The sequence below is a fragment of the Octopus sinensis genome, linkage group LG1 (assembly GCF_006345805.1).
Source record: "Octopus sinensis linkage group LG1, ASM634580v1, whole genome shotgun sequence".
Taxonomy (NCBI): Eukaryota; Metazoa; Mollusca; class Cephalopoda; order Octopoda; family Octopodidae; genus Octopus; species Octopus sinensis.
The window spans coordinates 194023360-194036133 of record NC_042997.1 but is presented as its reverse complement, the minus strand read 5'-3'; positions in this window follow the sequence as shown (position 1 = coordinate 194036133).

The window sequence follows — 12774 nt, the reverse complement described above, 5'->3', positions numbered from 1 at the left end:
GATGCTGGTGTGTTTACGTCCCTGTAACTTAGCGGTTCGGCAAAAGAGACAGATAGAATAAGCACTAGGCTTACAAAGAATAATACCCGGGGTCGATTTGCTCGTCTAAAGGCGGTGCTCCAGCATGGCCACAGTCAAATGACTGGAACAAGTAAAAGAGTAAAAGAGATATGTATTTATAAATGTATGTGTATTTATGTGTGTGCGTATATGTGTGTATACGTATATATATATATATATACATGTACGCTCGTCCACACACAGACGCAATTATTACCATTGCTGTTGTTGTTGTTGTTGTTGTTGTTGTTATTTTGTGTCTAGACGAACATTGGTTGAACAGCAAATTATTCAACAGTTGAACGTAGAAATATAATTACACAAAAAAGATTTGTTCATTTAATTACGAGTGTATAATGTATGTGTGTTGTGTATGTGTGTGTGATTATACATAAAACAGCTACATGCATTCATTCAAATACATATTCTCCAACACACACGTTCATACATACATAATCCATGCATACACGTTCATGATGACATATATTCATTTATCAATACACATATATATATATACATTCGTACATATATTCGAACGCCGGTACATGCATATTTACATACATGTATACATATAAATATATATACACACACATACATATGTATGTTAATACTTGATTTTAAGTCAATTTATATATATATATATATAGAATTCAACATTAAAGTGGATTACTAAATAGTTTCAGTAGAGTACATATTTATTAGAATTCGAAGTCACTATCACCCACTTCATATGTGTGCGTATGTGTGTGTGTGTGTGTATGTGTGTGTAAGACCTCAGAGCGACACTGACTGAGGGACAGTATCCATCCTCACTTATAGATGATAGAATTAAGCGTGCAAAGAATTTAGACATTAAAACTCTAAGGGAAACAAAGTGTAACACCACACCACATCTCAAAACACTACCGTATATATCAACTCACAACTCTAGAAACAATGTGGCATACAACACTATTGTACAAAATCTCCTATGCTCACCAGGGATACAAAAATGAACAACATTCTGAAAATATAAATTCATCAAATGCTAAAAAGCAACACAAATCGCTGAAACGACTTCTTACAAATGCGAAGCTTTACACAACAACCACGAAACCAATGGTTAAAAAATGTGGACCCCCAAACTGTGGGACATGCCCCAATCTTTTGGAAGACTCGCATTTCCTATTCAAGCAAAGAGAGGGGTTCACAATTAAAACCAACTTCACTTGTGCTTCTGAGAGAGAAAGTCTAAGGTATGTTATAACTTGTTCAGGTTATTGACATAACTATATAGGACAGACAAGTATGACACTTTGACGGAGAATTACACTACATAAGGAACAAATCCTCTTCCCACAGTACAAACAGTTTCCTTTGATATAACATATTGAGAAATGTGCAGGTAATATCCAACCAAACTTTTCCCTATCTACCAGGGCAAAGGAACAATTTCTGTACAAGAACGTTTAAATAAAGAAAATCTATTTATCGATAAATACAGAACATGTCTAAATATGAATGCATAACCAGCTTTGGTCTCAGTATATATTTTAATTCATGTTCACATACCCATCACTGAAAATACTTCATCTCACTACTTTAGATTTTGAGTTTTTGTATATTTATTTATTCCTTCCCCAAAATATGAGCAGTTTCCTCCCCTGTCCCGAATAATAGCGATCACTAATTACCTTAGATTATTCTACTTGTTGACTCATTTTATTCACAAACCCCCATACACAACATGGACTAAAATCTTCTTAAGAAAATACGAAATTACAATAATTTCAAGTGAAGCCGGTCGACAAATGCAATAGTCTTTCATTTATAAAGTATATTAAAAAGTATAAAACTATGTAAACTGTATGCATTTTCTTTCTTTTATTATACACACACACACACACACACACACACCACACACACACACACACACACACACCACACACACACACCACACACACACACACACATATATATATATATATATATATATATATATATATATATATATATATTGCACTACAACTCACCACGTGGAGATAATCGAAATTCTCCTCCCGTTTTCTTAATTATATATTTAAGATAATCTTTACTTAGAAATGGATGCGTAGCCTTCAGTCATATAATAATATAAATAAATATATAAATATATATATATATATATTTATATATTTTATCAGTTTCAGCTCAAAGCTGTGGCCATGCTGGGGTATCACCGTTTTGCTACACTGTTATTATTGAGAACCTCCTCTGATATGTGGCATTTGGTGAATAGGAGAGGTTGATGTCATTGCCTTCATTTGCGCCTCCGGCCGTGTGGTAGGCTTCTCTGGGACTCTTGACAGGAAGAGATCCAGTTTTGTTTTGAAAACACCTACATCCACTTTGTGCAGGTTCTTCAGGCTCTTTGGGGGAATTTTAAAAAGCTGTGGGCCCTTGAAACCCAGGCAGTAACTGGTCCTGAAGAGCGATGGCATTGTTGGGATCTTTGGCACTGTGCAGAGGTGATTCGTTCTGTCGTTTGTCTAGTTTTCAATGCCAAAATTTGGCACAATCCCTTTCAGAACCTTCCAGATGTATATTACTACATATCTCTCCCGCCTTCGTTCAACCTTCCCCAATAGCTGAGCTGTCGTAACGAGACGTCCTTCTTTGTGAAGCTTCGCTGGATTACTTCAAGATCCGCTGTTAATTTTACACGGTTAGATGACCATAGTTAGGAGTCAGGCGGCTGGGGACGAATGTCCTCCAGAAGACCATCATGGTTTCCTTCTCTCTGGTTCTGAAGGTTCTCAGGATCCAGCCAGCCAACCGTCTGCACTTTTTCGCCAGCTTGGTAATGTGCACTTGGAAAGCAGTATCATCACCTATGTCGATACCAAGGTCCCGCACTGATTTAGGTTCTGGGATTATAATCCACCCTGGGCCAGTGTATCCTGTAAGTTTTTCGTTCGGTTTTGGGCGCTGGTAACATATTGTTCTTAGCCAATCTGTAAATTGCGTCCAACTCCTGCTACGGGCGTGCAACATCGCTAGAATTTTCTGCGAGACTTTCGTATCGTCTGCGTAGCTAGCAATTTCCGGGCAGCTGAGGGCATATCTGAGTGGGCCACTATGAAGTGCAGTGGTCCGAAGACAGTGCCCTGGGGAACACCACTCATTATTTGTGTTTTCTTTCAGGTGGTTCCATTGGTCACCACTGCCTGACTTCTATCATTCAGAAAGTCATGTAACCTCACACGGATGTATACGGCAACTCTACCATGTTCCCTCCCTTTCTTTCCGTTCGCAGTATGATATATTTTGGTACATGTACATCTGCATCATTTTAATCCGGCATCAGATGAGTCTCCATGAGTGCTATGCTTGATTGCATACGGCAAGGTCTCTCAGGAAAAAGATTTTACTTTTGTTGTGATGCAACAGGCCTCCAGTATTTAGTAGAAATATTGTTGTGACGACTGTGCTGGCTTTATGGGAGGCCATCCCGTGTCTATTGATTGTGGTGGTCTTGCGCAGTGGTTGGTAACGTCCGTGTTTGCGCTTGATGTAGGCAGGTCAGCTGCTGCACAATATTTTGCGCCATGCACAAAAAAGACTCTTGCTCAGCTACTGCCTTTCACATAACATCTGAAGAGCGCATCGCATCTGCATCCTTTCTCTATGGAGATGATTGGTGCCTCTCCTCTGGGAAGTATTTTCCTTAAGGTACCTGCAGTTTTGGAAGGGTCTTGAGTGAACAAACCGGTAGTTTGTACCGTCTTCCCCATGCTAACATTTGTCTTGCAGGTAAATTTGCACGTTCATGTCTTCGCTCCAAATTTTTTCTCTCTTCTAGAGTTGGGGATTCCATTGGAGCCTCTATATTTGGCCTCTTTTAAAAAATTTTATGGTTTGGGGTTTCGGTTTTAGTTTTAGTTGTTTCATCTTTTCCTTTCCCTTCCTCCCCTTTTTCTTTTTTATGTTTTACTCGCGGACTCCCCTTCCTTTGCTGATGGTAGCCCTTACGTTCCCCTGGTTGTCCACAAGTATGGGGGCTCTATACTTTTGTGGGACTACTGGCTCACAGAGACTTCGGTAGCCTTTACATTCACCTGCACAGGGAACATATACGTGTGTGTGTATGTGTGCGTGTGTGCGCGCACGCGCGTGTGTCTTTTATCTTTTACTTGTTAATTAGACTACGACGGCCATGCTGGAGCATCTCCTTGAAGAATTTTTAGTCGAATAAATCGACCCCAATTCTTCTTCTTCTTCTTCTTCTTCTTCTTCTTCTTCTTATTATTATTATTATTATTATTATTATATTATTATTATTATTATTATTATTATTATTATTATTATTGAGTGAGAGAGCAGTTCATGCCATCAAAGTGACACTGGGGTAAAATATACGAAGCCCAATATACCCATCATGACTACCCGTCTGATAAGGGTACACCAGGTACATGCATCACAACCATATGTGCGCGACATGGTGATCTCATATCAAGATAAACAGCACATGACCTTGCAGGTGGAGACCAGTTAGAAATTTCTTCAGGTCGAGTAGCCCATCCTGCTCAAAAGATCCCTGAATAAGGGTTGTTTAAGGATGTTGAAAGAACCACCCATGTTTCCAGAGGTGAATTATTCAAACCCCAAAGAATCCGACTCAACACATGACTATGATGCTCCCCCACTACTTCTGCTCGTGATCAGTGATGCACATATCGTATTATTATTATTATTATTATTATTATTATTATTATTATTATTATTATTATTATTATTATTATCATTATTATTATTATTATTATTATTATTATTATTATTATTATTATTATTATTATTATTATTATTATCAATGGGTGAAAGGGCAGCGCGTTCCATCAACGTAACACTGGGGTATAATTATACGAAGCCCAATACATCCATCATGATTACCCGTCTGATAAGTGTACACCAGGCATATGCATCACAACCATATGTGCGCGACATGGTGATCTCATATGAAGATAAACGGCGCATGACCTTGCAGTTAGGGCCCAGTTAGAATTTTCTTCAGTTCGAGTAGCCCATCCCGCTCAAAAGGTCCTCGAATAAGGGTTGTTTATGGATGTTGAATAATAAGGATTTCATCTGTTGCTACGTTCTGAGTTCAAATTCCATCGAGGTCGACTTTCCCTTTTATCCTTTCGGGGTCGATAAATTAAGTATCAGTGGGACCATGTAATTGACTAGTCCCCTCCCCTTGGATTTCAGGCCTTGTACCTTTAGCTGAAAGAATTATCATTATTATTATTATTATTATTATTATAATTATTATTATTATTATTATTATTATTATATTATTATTATTATTATTATTATTATAATTATTATTATTATTATTATTATTATTATTATTATTATTATTATTTTATTATATTATTATTATTATTATTATTATATTATTATTATTATTATTATTATTATTCAGTAGTTTTATTTTTATAGCGTGCTTTCACTTCACTACCGAGCGCAGCTCTGTGTGCCTTGGGTATGTGCTGTGATTTGTTGTGATGCTCTGATGGTTATTGTATGGAAAGTGTTCTGTGTAGGATGTGTGCAGTGCCTAGTAGTGCAATTTTCTGTATGTTATATGTGTTTGTAAGTCCTGGTGTTTTTGTTATGTATTTGTCTGAATATTTTTTTATCATGCCTAATGATAGGAATTGTTTCTGTTTTCAGATTCCACATTCTAGTTACCTCTATTTCCAGGTCTTTGTATTTTGAGAGTTTCTCCATTTCTTTTAGAGACACGTTGTCATCTGCCGGTATTGATACATCAATTAGAAAGCATTTTTTTTCTTAATAATAATAAGCATTATTATTATTATTATTATTGCTATTGTTATTGTTATTGTTATTGTTATTGTTATTATTATTATTATTATTATTATTATTATTATTATTATTTATTATTATTATTATTATTATTATTATTATTATTATTATTATTATTATTATTATTATTATTATTATTATTATTATTATTTTTGTAATCCTGGAACTTGTTCTGTTTGTGCTTTTGCCGAACCGATAAGTTACGGGGACGTAAACACGCCAACACCAGTTTTCCAGCGGTGGTGGGGGCCAAACAGAGACACACAAATGCACACACGCGCACGCGCGCATATATATATATATATATACGGAGGGTTTCTTTCAGTTTCCATCTACCAAATCCATTCAAGAAGCTTTGGTCGACCCGAAGCTATAGGAGAAGACAGTTGCCCAAGATGCCACGCAGTGGGACTGAATCCAGAATTATGTGTGTGTATATATGCATGTGTGTATGTACAGATGCATGATGTGTGCGTGTATGTATGCATGTATTTATGTGTGTATTCAAACGCACATCCACCATACTCACAGTCTATAACCGAAAATCAGCAAAATCATTCATCATGTACACCATGTGACCGTTTTACCCACCTACGTGTATCCGTAGAATGAAACCATGTGTCTACTGTTATAGCTGACAACACTTGTCGTCCATACATAGTTACGCTGGAAAGATGAAACGTACAGTTTCGCTGTCAAAATCCCGTGAGGCTGACGTCGTTCGCTATAGCAGCTAATATTTACATAGTCTATTCTGTAATATGAAAAGGCTGAGAAACATACTCAGGGATACATTCTGCGTGAAAACCACACAGTAAAGTCTGTGCTGATGTTCTTAACCCATATTAACCCACTGTCCTCATTTAAGGACGGTTGTATTTGGTTTATTTACTGCAATAAAGGTTAACTGGACGCTTCCGGGTGTTTGTTTTCCCTATTTATATAACTATCTTCAAAATTTCGACATGGTTAACCTGGGTTAAAATGGGTTAAGATAGTAAGTCAAGAAACCTTAATGAATTAATATCAGTTAATTAATTATTTAAAATCATTCTATCTATCTATCCGCTCAGTCGAAGTCGACTCTCGGTTACTCGATGGATCAGTGTCCTCCAGCCAGTTCTATCCTGGGCCGCTTCTTTCAGATTGGCTATGTCTATTCCCGTATCACTCTTGATGGTGTCAAGCTAGCGGGTTCTTGGTCGGCCTCTTCCTCTCTTGCCACTGACCATTCCGAGCATGATGTCCTTCTCCAGGGATTTTTTCCGCATAATATGACCAAAATATGTCAATCTATGCTTGGTGATCCCAGGAAATTATAAAATCTGGTCGAAGAAAGGACAATGCTGATATGAAAATTAATATGAGTTAAAACTGGATTGTAAGCAAGGAATGAATGAAGGAATCATCTCTTGACAGCAAGGGTGAGGGTTCCCTATGGTGTGTGTGTGTGTGAGAGAGCCTTGATTGAGCAAACACATGAGCTGAGACAACGTCTAGCCCAGTGATTCTTAAGCTGACTAGGAGCGCCTCCTTAGTGGCGTTGTAGATTCACTAGAAAGGCTGTAAATGTTTCGAGGGGGGCTATGGCGGTGCAATGTGTTTTTAAAAGTTTTGAATTCTATGTGAATGTGCTTAAACTAGTGAAATATTTATATTTGAATAACATCTTTAAAAATTTTTTTTAAAGAAACGGAAATCATATTGTCAAGAATAAAATAGGAAATGTCATAGTGTTGCAATATCCATAAACAATTAACATCTAAAATGACACGCAAATCAGATGATACTTTATGAACACATATTCTTTTCTACTCTAGGCACAAAACCCGAAATTTTGGGGGAGGGAGCCAGTCCATTAGATCGACCTCGGTACGCACCTGGTGCTAAATTTATCGACCCCGAAAGGATGAAAGGCAAAGAACAGAGAGCCACGGAATAGTGCCAAAGATTCCAAATTTGCCATCAAGATATAGGACAAGGTATCGCAACGACCTAGGCTTTAAAAACCCACAGCTCTTCAATATCCCCCCAAAGTACCCAAAGTACCTGAGAGATCTACATGGGGTAGATGTAGGTGTCTTCAAAACGAAACTAGAGCTCTTACTGTCAAGTGTCGCAGATGAACCAACTTCACAGCAGGAAGTGCAGATGAAGGCAGCGGCGTCAAACTCCCTCATGCACCAAACGTCAAATCAAATCATATATGTATGCAGTAATGAAAATGCCGAACCGATCATCGAAAAGCTAAAATCATATACGTAAAATATATAGGGTTGCGAATATTTATAGAAATTTCACTACCAGTGGCCTAGCATGTATAAAAAGTCAACAGACAACATATTCTCAATATAAAATAGTGTACATTTAAACACAAGAGAAACTATCTAATTTACAGCCGACTGAAACTGCGCTTGCGCGGTGAATTGAAAAAATTATAACATATAATGTGAGGCACGTGTTATTTGTCTCTAAATTATACATCAATGTTATGACGCGGTTAATGAGGAGAATTTCGCCTGGCAAATTATTTTATTTGCTAAAAAAATTTTAAATCTAGGTATAACCGTTTTTATTTTTCATTCCCTTCGAAATTGCTCTTATATGTGGTTTCGGTCGTTTTGACTGCTTCTTTTACCTGTTAGAGGTAATTTCTCTTGTGTTTAAATGTACACTATTTTATATATATATATATATATATATATATATATATATATATATATATATTATATATATATATATATGTATAAATAAATATTTATATATACATATGTTTGTGTGTATGTGTATGTACGTATGTATGTGTGCGTATATGTATATATATATATATATATATATATATATATATATAATATATATATATAATATATATATATATATTATATATATATATATATATATATATATATTAATATATATATATATATATATTATATATATATATATATATATATATATATAATATAAGTTGTGTTTATCATGTTTGTTCTACCAACTCTATACGTATGTGTGCCTTTGTGTGATTGTGTTTGTATCAATCTGTCTTGTTCAATCTTTTTCTCTGTACACATACACACACACACTCACACACACACACGCACACACACACACACACACACACATGCACACACACACATACGCACATAAGACGGATGTAAATGTGTTAAGGAACCGAAGAGGAGGAAAAAGGAGTGCGTGGGACAACCGGATAGAGGAAGTGAATGAAAGACGTATCTACGAAAGAGGGATAGAAAAACGGGAGAAATGAATGAAGGAACTCCGGATCTTCGTCGTTCGACGAAGAGGATGCGGTAGTTCGAGCAATTGAATTACCTGTTCCTGGATTAGTGTATAAACTGAGTATTCCATTGGAATTTTTACGTAGAACGTAATTCTGAGGCAGAACTAGCAAGATATAATGTATAACAACGCTACACCTTTGCAATTGTAGATATGATTCAGCCGAGGTGTGGCTTGATGTGAGGCAACGGAAAATGAGATCTGAATAGGATCCCATAAATTGGGATCGAACCCGGAACCTCGTGGTTGCGAACTTATTAACCATTCAGCCATGCTATGCCTACAAATGAAGAAATATTTTTCTTAAATTTTGACACAACGCCAGCAATTTTGAGAGGAAGAGGAATGTCAGTTCTTAAATTGCACTTACTTTATCGACCTCGAAAGGAGAAATGGCTAAGTAGACTTCAGCAGAATTTGAACTCAAAACGTAAAGAGCAGTAGAAAAGCATCTAAACATTTATCCGTGCTAATGATTTTGCCACTTTCCTGCCGTTAAAATGAAGGAATATTCTTTCTACTATAGGCACAAGACCTGAAATTTTGCGCTGGGTGAAATACTTAGCGGTATTTCGTCTGTTCTTACGTCTGTTCTTTCGTCTGTTCAAATTCCGTCGAGGTCGACTTTGCCTTTCATCCTTTCGGGGTCGATTAATTAAGTACCAGTTACGCACTGGTGTCGATATAATCGACTTAATCCGTTTGTCTGTCCCCTCTGTGTTTAACCCCTTGTGGGTAGTAAAGAAATAGGTATTTCGTCTGCCGTTACGTTCTGAATTCAAATTCCGCCGAGGTCGACTTTGTCTTTAATACTTTCGGGGTCGATTGAATAAGTACCAGTTACGCACTGGGGTCGATATAATCGACTTAATCCGTTTGTCTTTCCTTGTTTATCCTCTCTGTGTTTAGCCCCTTGTGGGCAGTAAAGAAATAGGTATTTCGTCTGTTCTTACATTCTGAGTTCAAATTCCTCCGAGTTCGACTTTGTCTTTCATCTTTGTGGGGTCGATAAATTGAGTAACAGTTGCGTACTTGAGTCGATCTAATCGACTGGCCCTTGCCCTCAAAATTTCGGGACTTATGTCTAGAGCAGAAAAGAATAAACAAACGACAGTATCACGTTCCGAAATGGAAAGAGCATACAATTATATTATTACATAATAGAAGAAAAATATATATTTTCGTGGTAATAATTTTGATTTGAGACCGATGCGGTATTCTGTCGGTGTATTTGGCAATGTAAATACACGATCGTGTAACTATGTTTGTATTATTAGTTGATACTTTATCTATCTATCTATCTATCTATCTATCTATCTATCTATCTATCTATCTATCTATCTATCTGTCTGTCTGTCTGTGTCTGTCTGTCTGTCTGTCTGTCTGTCTGTCTGATCTGTCTCTCTCTCTCTCTCTCTCTCTCTCTCCCTCTTTCGCTATACATACATACATATATATATATATATATATATATACCGGAGTACACACATAAATGTGAAACAAGGTGAAAAAAAGAGTACTCAAATACCAGTGGTAGACTAATATGCTTTATTTAAAGCAGCAGAAAATTCAACAAAACCTGTTACTCTGAGTTTCTCGTTGCCGTTCATCGGACAGTTTTTGCTAGCCTAAACTCTACTACGGACAGCCATGTTAAAGCGGATACAAATATTACATATAAATATATATATATATATTTATTTATAGATATATATATGTGTGTGTGTGGGTGTGTATTCATATATATATATATATATATATATTATATATATATATATATAATATATATATATATATGTGTGTGTATATATATATCTATATATATATGTATGTATGTGTATGATTGATTGATTGATTGATTCTAGTTTCAGCTTATGAGCTGTGGCCATGCTGGGGCACCGCCATTTGGTGTTGCTACTTGGTGTCACTTCATGGAGGCTTTCTAGCAACTGCTATTTGGTGCATGAGAGAGTTCGATGCAGCTGCCCTCATCTGCCCCTCCTGCCGTGAAGTTGGTTCATCTGGGACACCTGACAGGAAGAGATCCAGCTTCATTTTAAAGACATCTGTATCCACCCCATGCAGGTCTCTCAGGTTCTTCGGGAGGATATTGAAGAGCTGTGGGCCTCGGAAGCCCAGGCTATCACAGAATCTTGTCCTACATCTTGATGGCAAGATTGGAGTCCTAGGCACCACGCAGTGGCGCCCAGTTCTGGCATTTGTGTAACTCTCGATGCCAAAGTTCAGGACACTTCCCTCCAGGATCTTCCAGATGTATATTATGGCATATCTTTCCCGCCTACGCTCCAGGGAATATAATTTTAATCTCTTGAGTCTTTCCCAGTAGCTTACATTCTGCATAGAGGCTATCTTCTTTGCATAGAGGCTATCTTCTTTGTATATACATACACACATATATATATACATACATATATATATATATATATACATGTATATATACACACACGCCCACACGTACATATACACACAAATATATTTATTGGTGTATATGTATGGACTAGTCTTCTGTGGGTGTATTGAAGTATGTATGTGTAAGCGTGTAGACATGAATCTGTAGGTACGCGTACGTATGTGTATATATGTGAATGTATGTAGATGTATGTATGTATGAATATAACGCGTGCGTGCGTGTATGTGTATGAGTGTACGAATGAGTGTGTGTGCGTGCGAATGAGTGTGCGTGCGTGAGTGAGTGCTTGTGTTCGAGTAGAAAGATAAATGGACTTGCTATCGTCCCCAGGGGGACGATAGCCAAGATGCTTGTGACCGCGGTCAAAGATAACAAAAGTAATAAATGAAAATAATAATAAAATTAAAATAAGGGAATGGGTTTGTAAGTGTATGTATATGTGTGTATGTGTAGGTATGTATAGGTACACATATGTATATATATATATATGTGTATATATGGACATGTGTGTGCATGTGTGTATGTATATATGTGTGTGTATGTGTGTATGTGTATGTGTGTGTATGTATATATTTGTGTTTATATGTACGTGTGGGCGTGTGTGTATATATACATGTATATATATATATATATATATATATATATATATGTATGTATATATATGTGTGTATGTATATGTGTGTGTGTGTGTATATATATATACATATGTGTATATGTATAAGTGAGAATCTCCTTATTTACCTAAAACTCTATTCTTCTATTTATTTTTTATTCTTTTATTTATTCTTTTATCTAATTTACCACTGACTCCTTGACCACTCCCCTAAGTATGATATTTTTGCGCTATGCCTACCCCCAAAAAGTCCCCCACCACCACCCCTTTAAACCTGCCTAAATGTATAAATGCCAAAACAATTCTTGTTAACTAGCTTCCTGATGATTTCTCTTGAATGAAACAGTTCTAGTCCTGTAGAAGCTCCTTCTATATAATAAATATATATATATATATATATATATATATATATATATATATATACATATGTATGTATGTATATTTAGGGCTAAAAACCACTATGTGGACAGCCATATGCTAGAAGTAGATCACATATGATCTAACTACAAAGAAAGAATGT